Source organism: Ambystoma mexicanum, chromosome 12 (genome assembly GCF_040938575.1).
Source record: "Ambystoma mexicanum isolate Mex_15411 chromosome 12, UKY_AmexF1_1, whole genome shotgun sequence".
Classification (NCBI taxonomy): Eukaryota; Metazoa; Chordata; class Amphibia; order Caudata; family Ambystomatidae; genus Ambystoma; species Ambystoma mexicanum.
The window spans coordinates 935,348,640-935,356,126 of record NC_090936.1 but is presented as its reverse complement, the minus strand read 5'-3'; positions in this window follow the sequence as shown (position 1 = coordinate 935,356,126).

Here is a 7,487-nt window from a genome sequence, read left to right as displayed (position 1 = left end):
CCTCTAACTTATAGAACTGTTCTGCATATGTTCTTCATGTATTTGGGTGTGTGTTTTGTGTCCCGATGTGCAGATGGCACGTGTGCTTTTTGTCTAAAGCTGCTATGTTATGGTGTCTCTAATGATGTCAGTAGCATAGCTTCTAGGCGCTTTAATCGATACTGTCAATTGAAGTCTCCTTAGTTGCACCCTGAGGCTCCTCATCTACTCTGGGTAGTGTTTGCACTGCTCCTGGGCTGTATGGTTGGATGAGTGGGTACCTCTCGACATACTTGTCTATCATAGAAGCACTAGGAATCGGTTCGAAATGGTATGGTCGATAACGGCATCTGTGGTTCTTCTCACGGGCCATGTATCTTGTGGGAGGGGGAGCAGGGGTAGGATTCGACCATCCCTCTTCACGACATTCAAATAAATAAATAAATATGACCTCTTCGACCTCCCCCTCGACTGAACTCCTATCCTTTGATCCCGTCTTCCTGACGTTTTATGCGATTGTCTCTGTTTGTTTTATATGCGCCCTGAGGCTCCTGGGCTTGTGACGTGTTAAAAAAAGTTCAAATAAATAAATGTATATGTCTGTCAAGCTGTGTTTTGTGATTTGAGTACTTTTCAAGCTACCTTTATAAAAAACATGCAATGGCAATGCCAAAGGTTTGGGCATTTGAGTAGTTATGGGAAAGGCACTTGCCAGCTTGCCAGGCACTGCCATAGTGGCATTAACTGACTATTGATGGTAGCAGATGCAAAATGGTGCGAGTACCTAGGCATCTAATAGCAGTGTCTGGCAAATGCCTACTACATATACACAAGCCAAAACTGTTGGCTTTGCCAATGCTTTTTTATTTTTTTAAATAAAGATTTATTAACATTTTTAGGTTATTACATCATGTCTGCCGTTTCAACCATAAACTTTTACAGAAAGAGAAAAGCAACATCTTGATAATAACCCTTCGCCCCCCTCCCCTCACCCCCCTTAGCCAATGATCGAGTGTTGTTTTCAAATATGTCCAACAGGCCCACAGAGTTCATTCGTAGACTTCGACTGTCCGATTATTTCTTGCACACATGTCATGGGCTCAGTTCGTAGGTGCCTCACTGAGACGGTCCCCTATAGGTTGGTTTGTGTCTGTGGGGCGTCCTTTTGATCGTAACCTGGTGACAAGACGTGTCTCCAGGTATTGGTTCCTACCTTCAGGCTGGGCATTCGTATTTTTCGAAAAAGGGGAGCCAGAGTTCCTCAATGTTGGTCCTAGACTCATCGAGGACATGCGTTAAGAACTCCATGTCATATATGGCCCGAACCCCGATAGATCCCCGTAGCGTGCCAGTCCCAGCATTACGTGGGGGAACCGTTAGTGAGGGCCTGGTGAAATAGAGGAGGGCGTCGTCGGCGAATAGGCTGATTTTACAGTGGGAATCGCCCATCCGGACTCCGCTGATTGATTCATCATTCCTTACTGAAATCGCCCAGGGCTCCATGACCAGGGCATATATCAGGGGGGACAGAGGGCAGCCCTGTCTTGTACTTCTCCCTAGAGGGAAGGCCTCCGACTCCATACCATTAGCGACTACCTTGGCCGTGGGTGCTGAGTACAGTGCCGACGTCCAACCCAACCATCTCTGGCCCATCCCCAACGCCGAGAGGACCTCCCCCATGAATGCCCATCTGACCCTGTCGAAGGCCTTTTCTGCGTCCAAAGCCAGCACTAGGGTTCCCTCGTCTCGGGTCACCTTTGAGTTTAACACGTGGAGAGTTTTACGCATACTGTCAGAGGCTTGCCTGTTGAGTATGAATCCAGCCTGATCCGGGTGGACCAGGCGGGGTAGACATTTCTCTAGGCGGGTTGCGAGCACTCTGGCGAAGATCTTGGGATCGAGGTTCAGGAGTGAAATGGGTCTATAAGAACCACACTCTGCCAGATCTCTACCCGCTTTCGGGATTACTGTGATGAGGGCCTGCAGGAAGGTGGGAGGGATTGTGTCCTGATTTCTGATTTGATTGAATAACTTGGCTAGGGGTTCCATTAGCGTGGGTTGAAACTGTTTGTAGATGTCAGCCGTATACCCATCGCTCCCCGGGGCCTTTCCCACTTTTAGTCTTTTTATGGCTGCCTCGACCTCTTCAACAGCTATGTCCGTGTCCAGTTCCTGCAGTTCCCCCTCTGTAAGCCGGGGCAGTGGGTGCTCCCTCAGATATGCCTGCATGTCCTCCACTGATTCCCCTTCCTGCCTTGTATAGAGTTCCCTATAGAAAACGGCGAAGGAGTCGACTATTTCTCCTTTTTTGTTGCGCCTGTTGCCCCCATTATCCCTAATAGGCCCGACCCTCCTCTCCAGTCTGCATCCCCTAGCCCTACGCGCCAATAATGCTCCCACCCTGTCTCCCCTTTCATAATACCTCTGCCTCGTGTACCTCATTTTCTTAACCACCTCCCCTATGAGGACTGTGTGCAGTGCCTGTCTCTTCTCTCTCATTTCCGTCAGGAGGGATACCCTGTCCTCTAGGCATCTAATAGCAGTGTCTGGCAAATGCCTACTACATATACACAAGCCAAAACTGTTGGCTTTGCCAATGCTTTTTTTTTTTAAATAAAGATTTATTAACATTTTTAGGTTATTACATCGTGTCTGCCGTTTCAACCATAAACTTTTACAGAAAGAGAAAAGCAACATCTTGATAATAACCCTTCGCCCCCCTCCCCTCACCCCCCTTAGCCAATGATCGAGTGTTGTTTTCAAATATGTCCAACAGGCCCACAGAGTTCATTCGTAGACTTCGACTGTCCGATTATTTCTTGCACACATGTCATGGGCTCAGTTCGTAGGTGCCTCACTGAGACGGTCCCCTATAGGTTGGTTTGTGTCTGTGGGGCGTCCTTTTGATCGTAACCTGGTGACAAGACGTGTCTCCAGGTATTGGTTCCTCCCTTCAGGCTGGGCATTCGTATTTTTCGAAAAAGGGGAGCCAGAGTTCCTCAATGTTGGTCCTAGACTCATCGAGGACATGCGTTAAGAACTCCATGTCATATATGGCCCGAACACTGGTGACCCATTCCTTCTCCCCGGGCATGTGCGGGGTCTTCCATTTTTGGGCCAGACAACACCTGGCTGCCACTAGCATCACCTGTAGCATGTGCCCCTGGGTGTCTTCGTGGTCGTCCCCTACCCCAATCCCAAAGAGAATCAACCAAGGGCACTTAGGTCTGCGGATTCCGTCAACTCCCCTGATCCAGGACAGGGCCTCCCCCCAGTACGACTGCACCCTGCGACACGCCCACCACATGTGAATGTAATCACCCTTTGTTTTGCGACATTTCCAGCAGAGGGGGTCGTAACCCGGGCTCATTCTGGTGATCCTCTGTGGAGGATAGTGCCACCTGTGTAGCACTTTTAAGGCCTGGTGACGGTACTGAGGGGAGGTCGTTGAGCGGTGGGCTCCGATGCACATCTTCGTCCACCTCTTGTCATCTATGGCCACCCCCAGATCTTTCTCCCATTGCGTCCGTGCTGGCGGGGGGTCCCTTGGAGTTGAAAACAGGAGGAGTTTGTATAGGTGGGATATGACCCCCTTCGAGCCCCGGGTGGAGATGATCATTTTCTCGAAGTCTGTTAGGTCCCTCCTGAGGGTATCACCCCATTAAGGCTCAGTAAGAACCCCCTTGAGTTGGAGATAGTGGAATGGTGACAGTTTTCCCAAACCTAAGGCTTCCTCAAGATCCAGCAGCGGCATGAATGACCCTCCCTCCCACAAGTGGCCCACCCTGGTGAGACCCGCCTCGTACCACCGCTGATAGGCGGCTGGTTCGGCCACTTTATCTATGAACGGAGTGGCCCAAATGCAGCTCAACGGGGAGGGCCAGGTAGTGAGCCATCTGTAGTAACCTCCCTCCTTCCAGATAGCCCACAGGACTCCCAGTACTGGGTGGTTTATAACACTTTTGGGCACCCGTGATCTCGGGACCCATAGCCACTCATCAAGCGTAACCGGGGCAAGAAACCTGTTGTCTAGGGCCACCCATTGCTTTTCTGTCCCATGGTTGAAATGGTCTACGAGGATCCTCAATTGGGCTGCCCTATAGTATGTATCAAAATCCGGCAACCCCACCCCGCCGTCCTCCTTGGGTCGCGTTAATACGTCATATGAGATCCTATGTTTCTTACCAGCCCAGAGAAACCTGAGTAAGGTGCGTTTTATTGAATTTAAGAAGGTCTTGGGTACCTGGACGGGAGCATCTGGAAAAGAAACAGGAACTTGGGGAGGACCACCATTTTGATCAGATTAAGGCGTGCCATCCATGAGAATCCCGATCCTGCCCACCTCTCTATCCCCCTCTTGACTTCTGTCCATAGCGGGGTGAAGTTTTTAGGAAAGAGGTCAGCATGGTTGGCTGTGATCTGGATCCCCAAGTGCCAAAACCCATCTCTTTGCAGCCGGAAGGGGAGTTCCTCCACGTATTTTGTCTCCGTTTCCAATAGGTGACCCCCTATAAATGCCACTGATTTACCCAGGTTAACCTTGAACCCCGATAGATCCCCGTAGCGTGCCAGTCCCCGCATTACGTGGGGAACCGTTAGTGAGGGCCTGGTGAAATAGAGGAGGGCGTCGTCGGCGAATAGGCTGATTTTACAGTGGGAATCGCCCATCCGGACTCCGCTGATCGATTCATCATTCCTTACTGAAATCGCCCAGGGCTCCATGACCAGGGCATATATCAGGGGGGACAGAGGGCAGCCCTGTCTTGTACTTCTCCCTAGAGGGAAGGCCTCCGACTCCATACCATTAGCGACTACCTTGGCCGTGGGTGCTGAGTACAGTGCCGACGTCCAACCCAACCATCTCTGGCCCATCCCCAACGCCGAGAGGACCTCCCCCATGAATGCCCATCTGACCCTGTCGAAGGCCTTTTCTGCGTCCAAAGCCAGCACTAGGGTTCCCTCGTCTCGGGTCACCTTTGAGTTTAACACGTGGAGAGTTTTACGCATACTGTCAGAGGCTTGCCTGTTGAGTATGAATCCAGCCTGATCCGGGTGGACCAGGCGGGGTAGACATTTCTCTAGGCGGGTTGCGAGCACTCTGGCGAAGATCTTGGCATCGAGGTTCAGGAGTGAAATGGGTCTATAAGAACCACACTCTGCCAGATCTCTACCCGGTTTCAGGATTACTGTGATAAGGGCCTGCAGGAAGGTGGGAGGGATTGTGTCCTGATTTCTGATTTGATTGAATAACTTGGCTAGGGGTTCCATTAGCGTGGGTTGAAACTGTTTGTAGATGTCAGCCGTATACCCATCGCTCCCCGGGGCCTTTCCCACTTTTAGTCTTTTTATGGCTGCCTCGACCTCTTCAACAGCTATGTCCGTGTCCAGTTCCTGCAGTTCCCCCTCTGTAAGCCGGGGCAGTGGGTGCTCCCTCAGATATGCCTGCATGTCCTCCAGTGATTCCCCTTCCTGCCTTGTATAGAGTTCCCTATAGAAAACGGCGAAGGAGTCGACTATTTCTCCTTTTTTGTTGCGCCTGTTGCCCCCATTATCCCTAATAGGCCCGACCCTCCTCTCCAGTCTGCATCCCCTAGCCCTACGCGCCAATAATGCTCCCACCCTGTCTCCCCTTTCATAATACCTCTGCCTCGTGTACCTCATTTTCTTAACCACCTCCACTATGAGGACTGTGTGCAGTGCCTGTCTCTTCTCTCTCATTTCCGTCAGGAGGGATACCCTGTCCTCTCCATCCTGGTTGAGCCTGGCCCGTAGGGCCTTCAACTCTGCTCGTAACTTGTGTTCTATCAGTCCTCTCTCCCGTTTGCATCTACCGCCCTCGGTCATGAGGAGACCACAGAAGGTGGCCTTAGCCGCCTCCCACACTGTCACCATATCCGTCTCCCCATTATCGTTCGTTTCAAAATATGCCTCCATTTTCTTTCTCAAGAAGTCTTTAAACACTGGGTCCCTCAAGAGAGTATCATTACATCGCAAGTGTGAGGATCTGGGGGAGAGGGGCAGCGACCAGGTTGCCACTAGTAACTCGTGGTCAGACCATATTATTGTCTCAACCTTTGGGACCGTGGCCACCCCCCCTTCCTCTGAGGTCAGGAGCAGATCAATTCTAGTATATGTCTGGTGGGGGGGAGAAGAAGGTGTATCTCCCCGGACCCGGGTATGCCGAGCGCCAGATGTCTGTCCAGAAGTGTTCTTTTAGGAGGGTCTGCAATACTAGGTTATCTTTATCTTTAGTGACCCCCTTTTGTTCCGCCCCTCTCGCTGTCCACCAGTCCAATTTGGGGTCCTTAATAAGATTAAAATCGCCCCCCAGTATCATGGCTCCCTCTGCCCACTCATCCATTACCCCTAGGATCTGGGTCAGGAATCGTATCTGGCCTGAGTTGGGGGCGTATAGGTTGGCCAGGGTGACCCGTTCGCCTTCGCAGGTGCCCTTGATCCCCAGGAACCTCCCCCCAAAACCTCACTTGGTTTCTATGTTTGAGAGTTGGAATGTTTTGTTCAAGAGGATCCCAACCCCTTAACCCCTTCCTTCTTTGAACTTCTATGGGAGGCCCAGTAGTTGGACCCTATTTCCTTCCCCCTGATAGGTGATTCTTTCCCCTGTTTATAGTGGGTTTTCTTTTAGGAAGAGCACCATTAGCTGTTGTCTGCGGAACATGTTGCTAGTCAGCGATCTTTTGTTTTGGGACTTTAGGCCCTTGACATTTAGTGTGCCTATCTTGCCTTCAACCATGCTCGTCTTTGGAGTCTACTTCCCTTTGCTCCTTGGTGTAGTTCTGGTGTGGGGTCCGTTGCAGGACGTTGGACTCTGTATCGATCAGGCTAACCCCCCCCTCCCTCCAACCCCTCTTGGTGTCTCCATCATCTTCTCCCCGTTGGTCCTTCCCCACCCCCCACCCCTAACCCAATCCCCCCCTGCCCTCCCCCACCCATTCCCCCACTTTGTAAGGCGTCCGTCCACGTCCCCCCAACAGATGTCAGGGTTGGTCAACGAACCACCAAGGACTCTAACCCCAGCCCCGGGTTTTTCGTGTAATTAGGGAATCCCGTTTCCTTCTTTTAATGTGGGACGACCCCACTCAGACCTCGGCTCAAGTGCCCGAGGTGGGATCTTGGAACCGTGGTCCCCCACTCCCCCTGTAACCTCAAACTCGGAACCCGTGCACGGGTCCGCTTAACAGTGTAGACAACATTTGGTGAACATCCACCAGCCCTGTAACCCTGCGGGCCAAACACTGTGCCAACGTGGCGCGTGTCCGTAGTGCCTCCGGCCCTCAACCCCACCAGTGACACCGCCCAGTGACAATGGGCATAAGAGAATTTTCTCCCCCTCTGTGGAGGTGGCGCTATTACTTCGGGTGGTCCTCCGAGGCCGTTGATGGATGTCTGGTTTTTTGGAACTTGCGGGCCCCCTTGACCTTAGTTTTGCCACTGAGCTTCTCCAGTCTGCTAGGGCCTCGTGGGGGGTCCCAGGCCTCTCCTCCTCG